Source organism: Ovis canadensis, chromosome 25 (assembly GCF_042477335.2).
Source record: "Ovis canadensis isolate MfBH-ARS-UI-01 breed Bighorn chromosome 25, ARS-UI_OviCan_v2, whole genome shotgun sequence".
Lineage (NCBI taxonomy): Eukaryota > Metazoa > Chordata > Mammalia > Artiodactyla > Bovidae > Ovis > Ovis canadensis.
The window spans coordinates 25,118,044-25,136,176 of NC_091269.1; the positions used below are offsets into that span (position 1 = coordinate 25,118,044).

Genomic DNA, 18,133 nt, shown 5'->3' on the forward strand with positions numbered 1-18,133 from the left:
ATCCCCTGGAGGAGGGCATGGCAACCCACTCGTATTCTTGCCTGGAGAATCCCATGGACAGAGGAGCCTGGCGGGCTGCAGTCCATAGGGTCACAAACAGTTGGACACGATTGAAGCAACTTGGCACACACACAGGCAGACTGTGTTTTACAGTTTGCCAATGACACCAAATATAATATCTCACCTGAATCTCACAACAAAAAGTAAAATCAGATATTATTCATCTTATGTCATAGATGAAGAAACTGAAGGTTAGAGAGGTTGTGTGAGTTTTGCAAGGCTACACAGGCAGGAGGTGGCAAAGCCAGGACTTGAGATTGCAGGTAAAGGAAACACAGTGGGAAGCCTTAGTTTCCAGTGGTCATGTCTGGATGTGAGAGTTGGACTGTGAAGAAGGCTGAGTGCCAAAGAATTGATGCTTTTGAACTGTGGTGCTGGAGAAGACTCTTGAGAGCCCCTTGGACTGCAAGGAGATCCAACTAGTCCATTCTGAAGGAGATCAGCCCTGGGATTTCTTTGGAGGGAATGATGCTAAAGCTGAAACTCCAGTACTTTGGCCACCTCATGCGAAGAGTTGACTCATTGGAAAAGACTCTGATGCTGGGAGAGATTGGGGGCAGGAGGAGAAGGGGCCGATAGAGGATGAGATGGCTGGATGGCATCACCAACTTGATGGACGTGAGTCTGAGTGAACTCCGGGAGTTGGTGATGGACAGGGAGGCCTGGCGTGCTGCGATTCATGGGGTTGCAAAGAGTCGGACACGCCTGAGCAACTGAACTGAACTGAAAGGAATAGTGTGAAATGGAGACGATATCAACTTTCTCCCCAGAAATGTGTTTAATTTTACTCTTGGCTTTTTAATAGGGTTGGTTTGGCCATACATCTTATAATTGAGAACACATAGAGACAAGGGGCCGTCATACAGAGTGAAGCACGTCAGAAAGAGAAAAACAAATATCACATATCAAGGCATATATGTGAAATACAGAAAAATGATACAGATAAACCTATTTGCAGGGCAGGAATAGAGATGCAGACGTAGAGAGCAAACGCATGGATGCCAAGGAGAGAAAGGTGAGGTGGGATGAACCGGGGGGATGGTATGAACTGGGAGATTGGGACAGACATATATACCATGCACAAAATAGCCGACTAGTGAGAACCTACTGTGTAGCAAAGGGAACTCTACTCAGTGCTCTGTGGTGGCCTAAATGGGAAGGAAGTCCAGAAAAGAGGGGATATATGTATACAGATAGCGGATTCACTTTGCTGGGCAGCAGAAACTGACACAATATTGTAAGGTAACTATATTCCAGAAAATTAATTAATAAAATCACTAACACCAATCTCTCCTCACAAAAAGGCAAGGGACCCTCTCTTGGGTATTTGTTGAGACTTCCCATCCTTCACGAATGCATCCTTCTCACTTCCATGTTTGATCTGATTTTCCTCACTCTTCGACCTCTTGCCCTGGGACTTTGGCCAGCAATATTTGTCTAAGGCCTTTCTCTGAGTTTGGTGAAATTGTTAACATCAACAGTGACACAAGCAGTCACTCGCTAAAGAGTCCTGCTTATTATGGGCCAGCACCAAGTGCTCTGCACGCATTATCTCATTTAGCCTCCCAACGACTCTATGAGATAAGTACTATTTTGGTCCCTAATTGACGAACACAATGAGGGGCAAAGAGATGAAGTAATGTATTCAAGGTCAAACTGCTGGTAAGTGGCAGATGAAAGACCAACCTGTCCGACTCCAGACCCCTCACCCTTACCACTGCCTTCAACTACTTCACAGTAGTCAGGTTGGACCACTGTCTCTCAGGTTCACTGACCTTGTCATCCGGTGGCCCGTCAGCTGCTGGCTTTGCACCACCTCTCAGCTTTGATGAGCTCGCAGCTCTAAGTGATAGCTGCCAGCGTCTCCCCAGGAGTCTCCAAATAGACAAGGTTAACCCCCAGCAGTAGATACCATGGTACCCCATTCTCATTCCCCTGGCTGCAGGAAAGGTTGGCTGAGACTCCCAAGGAACTGCCCTGCCTTATGGGAGTCATTGAACAACCAGCACCCCCAACCACATCCAGTGATTGTACACGTGGGACACAAAGACCCAGGCGTCTAGACTCACTGGAGCCAAGTCCAAAGGGCCATCCCAGCTCCAGAGCTCCCATGGGGTTGGATGAGGCCTCTGCTGCCTCTGCTTCCCAGTTCAACTCCTTTCCCCAGTTCTGCTTCCTTTACTCCCCAACAGAAGGTGTTCCCAAGTTGTGTGCGGTGTGTATTTAGTCGCTACGTCATGTCCAGCTCTTTGCAACCGCAAGGACTGTAGCCTGCTAGACTCCTCTGTCCGTGGGATTTCCCAGGCAAGAATACTGAAGTGAGTCGCTATTTCCTTCTTTTTTCCCAAGAGCATTCTTCAATAATCATCCTGCACGCACACACACTGCAGCCTCAGACTTGGATGCCCAGGAAACGCAACAGACTGACCAAACATCTCTGCCCAGGGCCTCAGCCCCCAAGTGCCAGTGCAAAGTCTCACGCGAGCTGAGCTCACAAACCTGTCTGGTGTTTCTGTTGTCCTGTCACCCAGTCTTTGGCACGGCCACGTGCATGCTGACTTTTCTTCTCTCAGCTAGAATTTTCTGGTGTTCATTCCTTTGTTTATGAGTCTCACCTAATGCCTCCAGCCCACATCAGAGCTGTGCTCTTTCTGCGACCTCTCCAACCCTTGATGATGTTGAATGTCCCAACCTGGGACCCAAGTTTGTTCTGCTGATCACGTCCACTCAGTCCACACCTTTGGGTGACAGACGCGCTTGCAATTTATGTGCATCGAACACAAAATAAAACATGTGGGCAGGAGTAGAGGATCCTTGGGTCTTGAAGGCAATGCAGATACCTACAAGTAGACCCAGAACTCCTTGGCTAGTGTCCTCCTATTTCTCTAAGCTCAGATCCTTACTCCTTCCAAGCCAAGATGCTATCATAATTCAGCAGGCTTCTTTATCACCTACCTTTTCAACTTTAGTCTGCTGGACACTCTGTTGTCTGATTTACTTCCTAAATGAAGCTCTCATGACTTCCCTGCTGGTCTAGTGGGTAAGACTCTGTGCTTCCAACTTCCAAAGCAGGGGGCATGGGTCTGATCGCTGGTCGGGGAACTAGGGTCCCACATACTGTGTGGCATGGCCAAAACAAAACTCAAAACAAAATCAAACTAAGTGGGAATCTTAATCAGCGGACCCTCCCTACTTAAAACCCTCACGTTCCCTGATGCCCATGTGTCTCATCCAAACCACCCAACAAGGCTGAGATCAGAGTGCCCCATTCATCCTGTCCCAAGCAGCCAGCCTTTCCAGGCCTTGGTGAAACCTTTCTTTCTTTTGTTTTAAAACACTCAGCAAGAAACTCTTCCTGATCCATATGAAGAACTGAAGACAGTTTACCCTGTTCTTCTCTTATAACTTCACCTGGGGCTCCCGTGATTTACAATCATTCATATACTGGGTTCCTCTTTCTTCCTAGATGACAACCAGCTCAGGAGACTATGGGCCACCAGAGCAGTATGAGACACAAGATGGCCTCTCAGGAGAGATTTGTGGAAGTGATTTGCTGTCTCCCAGCATGACCATAGATTTATTCTCCTCCAGTTCTCCTTGACCCCACCCTCAATATTCCTGAAATAAATATAAACATAAACACTACCCTAAACACATCTCAGAAGAAGGATGATTTAAAACCTAAGGTAGAATGGAAGGAAAATAAGGTCACTGCTTTAATTTAACAAGAAAAGTGATCATTTTGAAATGATGTTTTTGGGGAGCTACACAGCATTTATGGGCTTTTCTCTAGTTGCACAAGCAGGGGCTGCTCTCTAGCTGTGGTGCAAGGGCTTCTTATTATGGTGGCTTCTTTTGTTGCAGAGCAAGGGCTCTAGAGTGCGTGGGCTCAGTAGCTATGGCACGTGGGCTTTGCTGCCCCACAGCATGTGGAATCTTCCCAGACCAGGGATCGAACCCATGTCCCCTGTATTAGCAGGCAGATTCTTAACCACTGGACAACCAGGGAAATCCCTGAAATGATGGTATTATATTTAAACAATGGACTAAACCCAGGGTAGAGAGGGGCCTTCTAAAAATCTAGTGTAGGCTCATTAGAAATCAAAGGTAAGCAGGTGGTAAGTGTATAAACTACTTCTAAAGAAAACGGTAAATATTTTATGGAAAGATTTCAGAGCCGAGTGTGTTAGCTTTTGCTCTTTCCTAGACAAGTGGACAGCTGGCCCCTTCTCCTGGGGGTGGGTTGGGCTCAGTTCCTAGCTCTGTGGTTTTGCCCACCTTTACTGGCCAGTTCAGCTTTCTATACTAGCCCCCTGAGAGCCCAGAGTCCCAGCTCTGCAAACAGTGATATTATCATATCACAGCTGAGCTGCAAAAATAACTGCTTCACATTCAAACACATTTCTGTCTTATTTCCTTAAAGTCATGTTCCCCCAACAAATGGCTGGAAGCTTCTGGTAGAAAGTAAAGCTCAACTGAGTTTCAGGGATAATGAAAAAAGGGGTAAGATTCAAAGAGTTTCTTAATGAACACAGCAGTGACTCTGAGTGGCATCTGGATCAGCTTTGGCCCCTCTTTGTGTCCTGGGGCCTTCTCTCCAGATGGGCAGCTATGTTTCAGGTTGTCCAATTCTGGAATTGGTCCTGGTGGTGGGAAACAAGGGGCCTTCTCTCATCTGCTTTCTCTAACAAGCTGATGTCCCAACGGACACAATCCAATCTTTGAAAGTCAAGACATCCAGGGTGGGTAAGGCATTGAGAGATGCTCTAGAATAGATTCAACGCCAACACGGGAAGTGATGTGGATAATGGTATTTGCAAGAAGGATTTGCATACTGCAGAAAATTTATCCCAATAAATTTTTGGCTGTAACATTGCTCTTTTTTAAATTGCTGGCTTGCCTTTAGAGATGGTCAAGAGAGGCTCTGACTCAGCCCCACAGTTTCAAGGGCTCCTCAGATACAGACACACACACACACACACACACTGAAATACACATGGTAACCAATCCCTTGAAGTCAGTGCTCAGGGCAGGCAGAACAACCTGTAATCCTAAACATCCACTCTGGTGACCAGGACTGCTCAGTCCTCAGTTTTATATCTCTGGTAAATAAAAGGTACTGAATCTGAGTCCCCAGAAGATGTGTGTGCACCACTGCTGACTTCAAAAATGACCATTATTTGGAGTGTAGACAGGATTCAAGCGGCAGAAGTGCTGAGATAAGAGAAAAGACAAATTCATTACCTTGTTAAGTTCTTCCTCTCATAGAGCAAGGATGTAATAAATTCTTGCATAATGAAGAATTATTTCCCAGTAGTGCCAGGAGTCCATTTTCTTGTTTCCTTTCGCATTCCAGCTCAGGGTTCTGGGTGGCACTAAACAACCACATACAATGTGTGCAACAGTTGTGCATATATATTGGCCAACATTTTGCAATATTACATAACTTCTATTTTCCTTACTTTTGTATATAAATATAGTTCTAGTTCAAATGCCAGGAGACAGTGAGGGACAGGGAGGCCTGGCATGCTGCAGTCATGGGGTCCCAAAAAGCTGGACATGACCTAGAAGCTAAACAACAATAGCATAGTTCATCTGCTGGATCATCGAAAAAGCTAGAGAGTTCCAGAAAACATCTATTTCTGCTTTATTGACTATGCCAAAGCCTTTGACTGTGTGGATCACAATAAACCATGGAAAATTCTGAAAGAGATAGAAATACCAGACCACCTGACCTGCCTCTTGAGAAACCTATATGCAGGTCAGGAAGCAACAGTTAGAACTGGACATGGAACAACCGACTGGTTCCAAATAGGAAAAGGAGTACGTCAAGGCTGTATATTGTCACCCTGCTTATTTAACTTCTATGCAGAGTACATCATGAGAAACGCTGGGCTGGAAGAAGTACAAGCTGGAATCAAGATTTCCGGGAGAAATATCAATCACTTCAAATATGCAGATGACACCACCCTTATGGCAGAAAGTGAAGAGGAACTAAAAAGCCTCTTAATGAAAGTGGAAGAGGAGAGTGAAAAAGTTGGCTTAAAGCTCAACATTCGGAAAACTAAGATCATGGCATCTGGTCCCATCACTTCATGAGAAATAGATGGGGAAACAGTGGAAAGAGTCGAGGACTTTATTTTGGGGGGCTCCAAAATCACTGCAGATGGTGATTGCAGCCATGAAATTAAAAGACGCTTACTCCTTGGAAGAAAAGTTATGACCAAGCTAGACAGCGTATTAAAAAGCAGAGACATTACTTTGCCAACAAAGGCCCATCTAGTCAAGGCTATGGTTTTTCCAGTGGTCATGTATGGATGTGAGAATTGGACTGTGAAGAAAGCTGAGTGCTGAAGAATTGATGATTTTGAACTGTGGTGTTGGAGAAGACTCTTGAGAGTCCCCTGGACTGCAAGGAGATCCAACCAGTCTGTTCTGAAGGAGATCAGCCCTGGGATTTCTTTGGAGGGAATGATGCTGAAACTGAAACTCCAGTACTTTGGCCACCTCATGTGAAAAGTTGACTCATTGGAAAAGACTCTGATGCTGGGAGGGATTGGGGGCTGGAGGAGAAGGGGATGACAGAGGATGAGATGGCTGGATGGCATCACTGACTCGATGGACCTGAGTCTGAGTGAACTTTGGGAGTTGGTGATGGACAGGGAGGCCTGGTGTGCTGTGATTCATGGGGTCGCAAAGAGTCGGACATGACTGAATGACTGAACTGAACTGAACTGAGATATAATATATGTGACATATAAAATAAAAATGGATTTTTCTAGAGTTGCATGTAGTTTTATTTTTATACAAAAATGCATAAAATGTAATTAAATCTTTAAAAATTATAAACATCTCCAGATTTAAATAATTTAAAATTTTGATATTTATTAATTAAAATATATTTTTGCATTTTTGTTAAAATAGGTAATTTTGAATATTTTGGAAGAAAAATAACTTTTCTGGAAACATCTAAAATAATTAAATTGTTATCTTCCTCTATTGACATTAATTTACATATTGATTAAAATATATTCAGATTTTGTATATTTTAATACAATTACCTTTATTTTTAATCTGTTAGATTACTGCTATTAATGAAACACAGACTTTGGAAAATCTTGATTATGAAAATATAATTAATGATAGTGCTGAAATAAAGGCAAGAAAATGAGTGCTATTAAATAAATATATCATAGTTTATGAATTTATATGTTTTTATTCTTACTACTCATCCAAATAACATCCCAGACAGCCTTACACATGATCAGATTCCCTTTTATTTTATTTTTAAAATATTTTGGCTTCGCTGGGTCTTCACTGAGGCATGCAGACTTAGTAGCTCTGAGGCATGTGGGATTTTAGTTTCCCAACCAGGGATGGAACTCTTGTCTTGTATATTGAAAGGCAGATTCTTAACCACTAAACCACTAGGGAAGTCCCTCCCCTGTCTTTAATACTTTACTCACTTTTAGTCATAGAAATACCCTAGTTTTACATGTATTTCTCTATTTTTGTGAGTGAAGGTTATTAAGATGTAAGGATAAAACTTTTCCTTGACAATCTGTTAACTTGATTTATAGCTTCAAATACTTAGACCATGGCAAATGAGCCCCAGGCCTAGCAAGCGATAGGAGTGGGCAGCTCCCCAACCTCTCTGATTGCTGATACCATAGTCTTTTCTAAATTTTATTGCATGCTCACACTGAGACAAGCACCCTACTAAGTGCTTTTGTGTATTTCATTCATCCCTCACCATAGCTTTCCGAGATAGACATCATTTCAGATTCATTTAGTTTTTAAATATTTATTTGGCTATGTTGGGTCTTAGTTGTGGCACAACGGCTCTCTAGTTGTGGCGCATGGGCTCAGTAGGTAAGCTGCGTGGGCTCAGTAGGTGAGGTGCATGGGCTTAGTTACTCTGCAGCATGTGGGATTTTAGTTTCCTGACCAGGTATCAGACCTGTGTCCCCTGCATCACAAGGCAGGTTCTTAACCACTAGCCCACCAGGGAAGACCCACCATTCCCAGATTTAGATGAGGAGGCAGGGATGCAAGGCACACACTGGTGGTCACAGGACCATGACCAGGGGAGGGGCCTCTCATCCTGGCCTCCAGGGCTCCAGCTCCCTCTGTGACCAGCTCCGTTGCTTCCCCAGAAGCTCTTCCATGGTAGAGGCTGACAGGCCAAGTCTCTTTGTTGGATGATTTTATTGTGGTCGCACCCCTCACTCCCATTATATACCTCTTTAAAAATCCTGGATCGATACATCTATAAAGGATTTCAAGCTCACTAGATAATCTAGATACAATATATGCCAGGTGCCAATAGACACTTGCTAAACTATTCATGTATTTGCAGTCCAATTATATTTATAAAACCTTCAAAACAACGGAAATGCCTAGTACATTTAATTGCACTAGTAACTGACTGACTGACTGGTAAAGAATCTGCCTAACAATGCAAGAGATAAAAGAGACACAGATTTGATCCCTGAGTTGGGAAAATCCTCTGGAGAAGGAAATGGCAACCCACTCCAATATTCTTGGCTGGAAAATTCCATGGACAGAGAAGCCTAGTGGGCTACAGTCCACGGGGTAGAAAAAAGTCAGATATGACCAAGTGCGCATAAGTATATGAAGACTATACATATCATCAGTTATAGCCATTCAAGGAAATGTCATGCAGGTGGTGATGAAAGCTACAATAACATGGAAAATATTTACATGCAATGTTACATTTTAAAAGTTGCATATAAAATTACATATATGTCAGAATAATATAAAAATTACCATAGTTATGAAAACAGACACATTCACAGGAAAAAAAATAGAAAACACAACTAAATGCTAATAATAGTTATGTTTAACATAGTGAATATTAATTTATTAGAGTATTAGATATTATTAGTATTAGATAACATTAATGTATTCAGTTCAGTTCAGTTCAGTTGCTCAGTCGTGTCTGACTCTTTGCGACCCTATGGACTGCAGCACACCAGGCCTCCCTGTCCATCACCAACTCCTGGAGTTTACCCAAATTCATGCCCATTGAGTTGGTGATTCCATCCAACCATCTCATCATCTGCCATTCCCTTCTCTTCCCACCTTCAATCTTTCCCAGCATCAGGGTCTTCTCAAATGAGTCAGCTCTTCACACCAGGTGGCCAAAGTATTGGAGTTTCAGCTTCAACATCAGTCCTTCCAAATGAACACCCAGGACTGATCTTTAGGATGGACTGGTTGGATCTCCTTGCAGTCCAAGGGACTCTCAAGAGTCTTCTCCAACACCGCAGTTTAAAATCATCAATTCTTCTGTGCTCAGCTTTCTTTATAGTCCAACTCTCACATCCATACATGACCACTGGAAAAACCATAGCCTTGACTAGATGGGCCTTTGTTGGCAAAGTAATGTCTCTGCTTTTTAATACGCTGTCTAGCTTGGTCATAACTTTTCTTCCAAGGAGTAAGCGTCTTTTAATTTCATGGCTGCAATCACCATCTGCAGTGATTTTGGAGCCCCCCAAAATAAAGTCTGTGACTCTTTCCACTGTTTCCCCATCTATTTGCCATGGAGTGATGGGACCAGATGCCATGATCTTCGTTTTCTGAATGTTGAGCTTTAAGCCAACTTTTTCACTCTCCTCTTTCACTTTCATCAAGAGGCTTTTTAGCTCTTCTTCACTTTCTGCCATAAGGGTGGTGTCATCTGCATATCTGAGATTATTGATATAATACATAATATTAATGTATTAGCGTGATTTTTCTTTTTCTTTTTTCTATGTTTTATTTGCTTTTTATATTTTTAATTTTATTTTTATTGAAGTATAGTTGAATCACAATGTTGTGTTAATTTTTGCTGTATAGCAAAGTGATTTAGTTATATACATATATAATTATATGTATATATACATATATATAATTATAATATTATGATTATTATAATATATATGTATATATACATTCTTCCTTTAGTATTCTTTCCCATTATGGTTTATTGTAGGATATTGAGTATAGTTCCCCATACTATACAGTAGGACCTTGTTTTTTATCCATTTTATATATATGCTTACATCTAACTCCAACCTCCCACATATTGAAGGATTAGGTTAATTTCATATTTTAAAATGCTGACTTAGAATGCGTTTTGTCTAAAAACAATAATGAATTGGTGAACAAGGCCGCCACCTCATTACCAGCAGAGCATGCCTGTCTCCCTGGCACTGTACCCTCTTTAAGATGAAAGCTGCCACAGCTGCAGAGGCTCTCCATGAGTCTGCTTGCTGTTGGCAAGATGCATTTTAGAGATCAAGCAGTTTAGGCTTTGTCTTATAAATGAGGAGGAGAAGAGATGAAATAAATCACAGACTTTGAGGCTTTGATACAAACTGCAAACAGAAAAGTTCTATCACTTTCTAAGGGAAATGCTGTCCATCAAATGCTCCCCAGGGTCATGGAGCCCCACACCTTGGCCCGTGAGCTCGAGATATAAGCCGCATATGATGAGAATGCTTCCTTTCTGCACTGACCACGCCTCATCGCATCATACCATCCCAGCTCCCAAGCCTTTGAGAGGACTCCGGCATTCTCTTGGTAATGTGGCAAACTGGTGGGGAGCCTTGAGGATCTGGAGACCATCTGTGAATAGCTAGAAGGGAACTCTCGGGAGAGGATGGGATGAGGCCTGAGATTAATTGGAGAGCTGACGCATACACACGATCATGTGTGAAATGGACGGCTAGCGGGAAGCTGCGTTATAGCACAGGGAACTCAGCCCAGTGCCCTGTGACGACCTAGAGGGACAGAATGGTGGTGGCGGGGCAGGGAGGGGAGGGAGGGGGTATATGTGTACATATAGCTGATTCACATTGCGCAACAGAAACTAACTCAACACTGTAAGGTAATTAGCCTCCAACTAAAAATACATTAATTAAAAAAAAAAAAGAGTGGAAAGACTCATCAGCCTTCGTTCATATCTGCCTCACCTGAGCCTGTCTTGGTGTTTAATATCAAGGACACGAAACTTGCCCAGTGTTGTCAAAAACAGCAAAGACTTACCCAGCGGAAAACTCCTAACCTCCTGTCTCTCTTCTCACCCCTCTTCCTCCTTTCCAACTGAAGACCCACCATGCGCCGGCTACGCCGCTACACAGTGAGGACACAGTCACATCAGACAGGAATGGGCCTTCAAGGAGCTTGAGGTCTACCCCTTCCCACTGAAAGGGTGGCCGTTGGACTGCCTAGAATCCTGTTTGAAATTCAGACTCTTGGGTCCCAAGGAAAACCCACTGACTCAGAATGTTGATTTTGGCAGGTTCCTGGGGTGATTCACAGGCACCGCAGGTTGAGAAGGCAACCTCTAGGAGGGTAAGCCCAGTTTTTTAGGAGTGTTGTTTTAATACGATTAAGGAGTTAACAGTCACTATGGAGAACAGTATGGAGGTTCCTGAAAAAACTAAAAATATAATTCCTATATGCTTCTGCAATTCTTCTTCTGGGCATATATCCAGAGAAAACCATAATTTGAAAAGGCATATGCATCCCAGTGATCATAGAAGCACTATTTACAACAGCCAAGACATGGAAGCAACCTAAATGGCCATCAACAGATGAATGGATAAAGCAGATGTAGTACATATATACACAACGGAATACTACTCAGTCATGAAAAGGAATGAAATAATGCCATTTGCAGCAATATGGGTGTACATAGAGATTATCATAATAAATGAAGTAAGCCAGAGAAAGACAAATATCATATGATACCACTTACATGTGGAATCTACTAAAAAAAAAAAAAAAACAGTTAAAGTGAGCTTATTTAAGAAATAGAAACAGACCTAAAGACATATTATAAAAAGAAACTCATGGTTATCAAAGGGGATATAAAGGTAGGAGAGGGATAAATCAGGATTTGGGGATTAACACATATACACTACTATATATAAAATAGGGAACCAACAAGGACCTACTGTATAGCACAGACAATTCTACTCAGTATTTTGCAATAACCTATAATGGAAAAGACTCTGATAAAGATATGTATATATATATATATATATATATACATACATGTATGTATATTTAATATATATCACTGTGCTATACACCTGAAACTAACAGACATTGTAAACAACTACAATTTTTTTTTTAAAAAAAAGGACTGAGGATTGAGTATTGTTACGTAGCTTTCACAAACTATTTTATCTTATTTTACCAGTATCAACTGGAAGTATATATGACTGGCAGGAGCCTCTGTCACGAGACAGTGATTGCCCGTGGGAGTGGAAAGTCCCCTCTGGGAGGCTTTGTGGAGTGAGCAGAAGGGAAGGAGAGAGGACAAGGGAGGAAGTGGATGTGGGCTTCTGCCAAGGAGCAGTCAGGAGATGAGGGGTGTGGGAATGTCCCCTGTAACAGTGGACATCCCAGGACTAAGCAAACAAGTCTGGAAGGGCTGCCTTCCTGGAGGTAGCATCTGAATGGGATATACCTTCTACTCAGGCTCAGAAAAGGGGCTTCCCAGGTGGTTTAGTGTTAAAGCATCCACCTGCCAATCCAGGAGACTAGAGTTTGGATACCTAGGTTGGGAAAATCCCCTGGAGGAGAAAGTGGCAACCCACTCCAGTATTCTTGCCTGGAGAATCCCAGGGACAGAGGAGCATGGTGGGCTATAGTCCATGGAGTCACAAAGAGTGAGACATGACTGAGCACGCACGCACACACACACACACACACACACACACACACACACACACAGACACAGGCTCAGAAAACCAAATATCTTCCGTGTTTTGTCTCCTGAATCTGCAAGTATCTCACACAGCCACTCAGCAGAGGAAGGCATTCAAGGGTGCAGGAATAAGCCAGGGGGCGCCAGGGACTGGAAATCCAGGCCCTCCACCATTCCCTGTAAGGAAGGATTCTTGGAGATTGCAGGGAGGTGGGTTGTTATGATCGTTGTTGCTGTGTTTTGAGAGGGAAGTTTTGTTTTTGCTTGGATCAGCCTTCTCTCTACCAAAGTAAATTTGAGGCAATACACCTGTTTCAGAAAGGATACTTCAGGAATAAAAGGGATTTGGGATTTCTGACCAAGGCTATATGCTTCTTGAATGTGGCTTCACATCCTGCCGGCATCAAGAAGTAGCAGGAGTGTCTAAACTGAGAGTTAGAGATTAAGGTGTATAGTCTCACTTGAGTCTATAGTATCTCCAAGGCACAGCCCTGAGCATATCTCCTCATCACACAGGTGTTATAGAGGGTACCTGTAATCTTTCCTACCTTTGAGCCCTCTGACTTTCTGTTGCATTGGCTGGAAACCATCTCTTAGCACTCGACATCAGCAGGTGGGAGAGGCTTGGATGAAGATTTACGTCTTCCCTTCGGAGGAAATCACAGATACCGACAGCCTATTCTGTAGGTCACAGCCATAACTCGCTATCCCCGGGAGATTGGTTCCAGCATCTGAGGCAGATTCCAGCTTCTGCGGATGTTCCAGTCCCGTGGCCAGTCCTCCATAGGCGAGGGTTCAACCAGTGATTGCTCACTATCTGCCTCTGGTTGAATCCTCGGATGAGGAACCCGCAGACACGGAGGGTGGAGCATCTCACATGCTTTATATTTTGTTTTGGCATGTGAAGAAAGCATTCAAGTACATTTATTCTAGATGGGTGTTAAAAATAGTATGTTTTCCCCCTATAATATATGAAGAAATGATTTATACGGTATCAATCAATCTTTGGGCTTCCCGTGCGGCACTAGCGGTAAAGAACCCATCTGCCAATGCAGGAGACATAAGAGATGCTGGTTCAATCGCTGGGTTGGGAAGATCCCCTGGAGGAGGGCATGGCAACCCACTCCAGTATTCTTGTCTGGAAAATCCCATGGACAGAAGGGCCTCGAAGGATACAGTCCATGGGGTCACAAAGAGTTGGACGACTGAAGTGACTTAGCACACACACAGGCAGTTAAACATTCATTTTCTTATAAAGAAGAATCAAGTATAAGTATTTTAAAGACCTTTTCATGGAAGGTAGCTTTGAGGGCATGTGAATAATGCCAAGAACAGGGTTTAGACTTTCCACCTCAGTTCAGTTCAGTCGCTCAGTCACGTCTGACTCTGCGACCCCATGAATCACAGCACGCCAGGCTTCCTTGTCCATCACCAACTCCCGGAGCTTGCTCAAACTCATGTCCATCGAGTCGGTGATGCCATCCAACCATCTCATCCTCTCTCATCCCCTTCTCCCACCTTCAATCTTTACCAGCATCAGGGTCTTTTCCAATGAGTCAACTCATCACATGAGGTGGCCAAAGTACTGGAGTTTCAGCTTCAGCATTATTCCTTCCAAAGAAATCCCAGGGCTGATCTCCTTCAGAATGGACTGGTTGGATCTCCTTGCAGTCCAAGGGACTCTCAAGAGTCTTCAACACCACAGTTCAAAAGCATCAGGTGGCCAAAGTATTGGAGTTTCAGCTTCAGCATCAGTCCTTGCAATGAATATTCAGAACTGATATCCTTTAGGATGGACTGGTTTGATCTCCTTTCCACCTCACTCCAGTGTAAGCTCAGGAAAGTTCGTCTGATGTCTTTCTTAGCTGTTTTCACAGAGGAGTATGACACATGGCTCCCTAACACTCTCTCAAAACAATTTTTGAATTGAACTAAATGTCCATGACGCAGCGATAACCAGCAGGCACCTAGGCTGACTGTACATGTTTGTCTGCGTGTGCATGCGTGCGGGCATGGGTATATGTGTGGTGACATGTGTGCATGTGTGTGCCTGTGTGCGTGCACATGCATGTGTGTGTGCACATATGCCCGAATGTGTGCTTGCACGTGTTCTCATGCTTGTGTGCGTCTATGTGCTGAGACAGACTGAGCTGGAAGAGAGACCCGGGGAACAGACAGAGTGAGTTGTATTCCCAAACATGGGTGGCGCCTCCGCTCTGACGTTGGCCCAGCCCTACTGGGCTGGAGGGCATTACTGGCTCTATCTTAAGCCAGGATTCCCTTTCACCCACTGCAGACAGAGCATAAAAATATCTTCAGCGGGTAGCTTTCCCAAAAGGGGGAGGCCCTTCACTTTCATGGGAAATACTGCATTTAAGGAAAAATAAATCTCCTGGCGGGGCTGAGGTGGGGTTTAGCCATCACTGAGGTTTGGTTCCCAGGGTATCGGGAAGGAAGAGTGCTGAGCTGTCGTTGGGAAACCCGGAAAGGGGAACGTGCACGTTGTGCCTCCCTCTGATGGGGGGGGAGGTGGACCGAAGGACAGTGAGGTTCTCTTCTGCCCAAGTTGCCTGCAGATTCCTCCTGTGAGATCAGCCTCACCGCCCCCCACCCCGCCCCAACCCTGCTTTGCTTCCTGCTGCAGCCACTGGGCACCTTGTCCTTTCCTCAAGCAGCCTGATTTTCCAGCCACCAAAAATAACAACATTTGATACCAGTCCTCTGAAAGCTTTGGCTGGGGTCATGTTTCCAAATTCTTGACTCGAGAATTGTTAAACGAGAACTCCTATTTTTTTTTTTCCAGTCAGGCTATTTTTTTCCTCTTTTTTTTTTCTTCTTCTCAAGATGTTGGGAGAACCCCAACCAAGGAATCAGTGCTTAATGGGTCACAGGGTATAAATAGCAGTGTTGAGTCGTAACACAAGGCTCTTTGTACTATCATGCAACTGAACCTTAAAAAAAAAAGAAGAAGAAGAAGAAGAAGAAAAAGCTTCCAAACAGACCAGTTAACATACCAGCCTGGGGACTGGGGCCGAGAGAGGGGGGCAGCATTTCTGAGCACAAGCTTCATTCTATATTTGTCCATGCCTGCATTCCACTACTGCCATCTATTTACAGCTTGGCCATGTACACAGGATCCCCTATTCATTAAACATGGATTAAAACAAAAAAAAGATTCTGTATGTATTTTTGTTCTGCTGAATAGTTCACAGACATACATGAAGATAAAGTCAATCTTAACTGCAAATCCTGAGTCTGGGCTCACATCCCTGGCTCCTAACTCTGTAATTGTTATTTTACTTGTCAACATAAGGCAACTTCTTCTCACCCATGAAATGGGAACAAACATACTTGTTCACTGAGCTTGGCTCTAGGTGACACATAGTGTTGTTCTAAAAATTAAGAGAGAAGATCTGTGGGCTTCCTGGCTTTGAGGCACTTTAAATATGAGATATTATCCTAATTAAACTAAATTTTCATCTTGGGGTCAGTCCTTTAATGAAGTTAAATGGGAGGATCCATTAATTTGCTATCAGTCATTGTATTTGGAGTTCCTGAGGGATCCTGAAAATTGATGAATTATGACAAGCCCAATGGTATATTTCTGGCTGATTATGGCAAGCCCAGGGTGGTATTAAAAGAGATGCCAATTTTTATGTGACAGTGAAATTCATAGTCTCTAACAGAAGTATGATTATACCAATGAAAGGGACCAGGCTGAAGGGCATGTGACTTAGCAGCTGACAAGTGCAATAATTCTCAGAATTTTGTGGCTCAAAATGTGTGCTGGCTACTAAGAACTGGGATTTTAGAAATAGAAAGTTCAGGTTACAAGCCTAGTGGGCAGAAACTCGAACTCTTGGTGCTGGCAACATGCCCCGGGCACTCAGGGGTGGGCCAAAGTTCTGCCCATTCAGTGTCCTATGTTTAAATTCTGAGTCTGTAAGCAAAAAAAAAAAAAAAATGTTGGAAGGGTTCCCTTACCTTTTGGAAACTGCAAAATAAAATCTCCTCTGGCAAAGAGTCTCTTTCTTTTGTGGGCTCTCCTACAGGGCTTCTTGGGCAGGATTTGCCTCTGGGCTGCCATGACCCCAGTTCCCCAATTGCCTGCTGTTCATCTTCTGGTGGGGGTTGGGGGTAGGGGGTGGGAGGTTGGGGGTGGGGTCAGGGGTAACACTGTTGATCAAGTCCTTGGACTAACCAGAAAATTAGCAGGAAAACAAAACAGTAGGGGGTCAAAGTGGGGTCCATACCACACGGTGAAAGTGTCTCGGAGATGAAGCTGCCTGTTAATGAGGTTTAGAGTTTCAGCAGCTGATATTTGAGTTGGGTTGCTAGGAGAGAGATGCAAAGAAGGGTACAGGCAGCCTTGTTTACCCCTAGCATTGGCCTGGAACCCGGGTACAGGCATATTCAGATACCGAGGATCACACGTTGAGCACGTACTAGGTAGAGCTACAGCAGGAAGCATTTTAAATAGATCGTTTCATTCAATATCCACAAATGTCGTCTGAGACCAGGGCTTTCCTTATGCCCGGTCTGCATGAGAAAATAGAGCCCTGGAAAATAACTTGTCCAGACTTCATAGCGAGGCTGAATTTGAACCCAGACTATTGGATGTCCAAACCTAGGCAGCTACTGACTTAGCTAAACTTCCTTTTTGCATAGCTGTAGACCCAGGTTCAATCCCTGGATCAGAAAGATCCCTTTGAGAAGGGAACAGCAACGCACTCCAGTACTCTTGCCTGGAGAATCCCATGCCCAGAGGAGCCTGGCGGACTACAGTCCATGGGGTTGCAAAGAGTCCAACATGACTGACTGACTGACTAACACACACACACACACACACACACACACACACACACACACACACCCTAAGCCTCGTGCAAATGCATCAGTGCTCTCCCAGGGCCAGGCAGGGGTGGGGGTGGGAATGTCTGAGATGTTCAGGGATGAAAGGTCGCAGTGTTACAGACTGAGAACCGGCCCCAGAGGCCAGGGCTCCCGGCTCCCGACTCCTCTCCCTGCTGAGAGTGTCTGGCAGCCCTGCTGGACCTAAATCAGGAACATCTGAATGGCAGATTTGAGCCCAAGTGTCCACCACAGCCTGCCTCTCCTCCACGCACAGGGCACAGAAGAACGCTGCCTGGCCCATAGCTGTGACTTTGGAGGGAAAATCTGAGCTTACTTCCTACCGATGCCATACACTGATGAAAAGAAAACCTGCACTTCACGACTTTGTACGCGCCCAGAAAATAGCACTGAAAAATATCCTAATCGGTAAAGATTTAAAAAAAAAAAAGAGCCTGTGTTCTTAGGCTCAGTTTGGTCCTCTGATGTAAAAAA

The 18,133-nt window shown here is 44.0% G+C and overlaps 1 long non-coding RNA gene across 2 annotated transcripts in view; it reads right to left on the bottom strand.

The window, feature by feature from the left end:
• The window catches only part of LOC138430353 (uncharacterized), a 56,552-nt gene extending 41,581 nt beyond the window's left edge, over window positions 1-14,971 (bottom strand). For both annotated transcript variants that reach the window (XR_011253119.1, XR_011253118.1), the window contains exons 1-2: window positions 13,336-14,971; window positions 5,305-5,435 (exon numbers count right to left, since the gene is read on the bottom strand). This is a non-coding gene — a long non-coding RNA (uncharacterized lncRNA). The remainder of the gene's footprint in view (window positions 1-5,304; window positions 5,436-13,335) is intronic.
• Window positions 14,972-18,133: the final 3,162 nt, after the last annotated feature.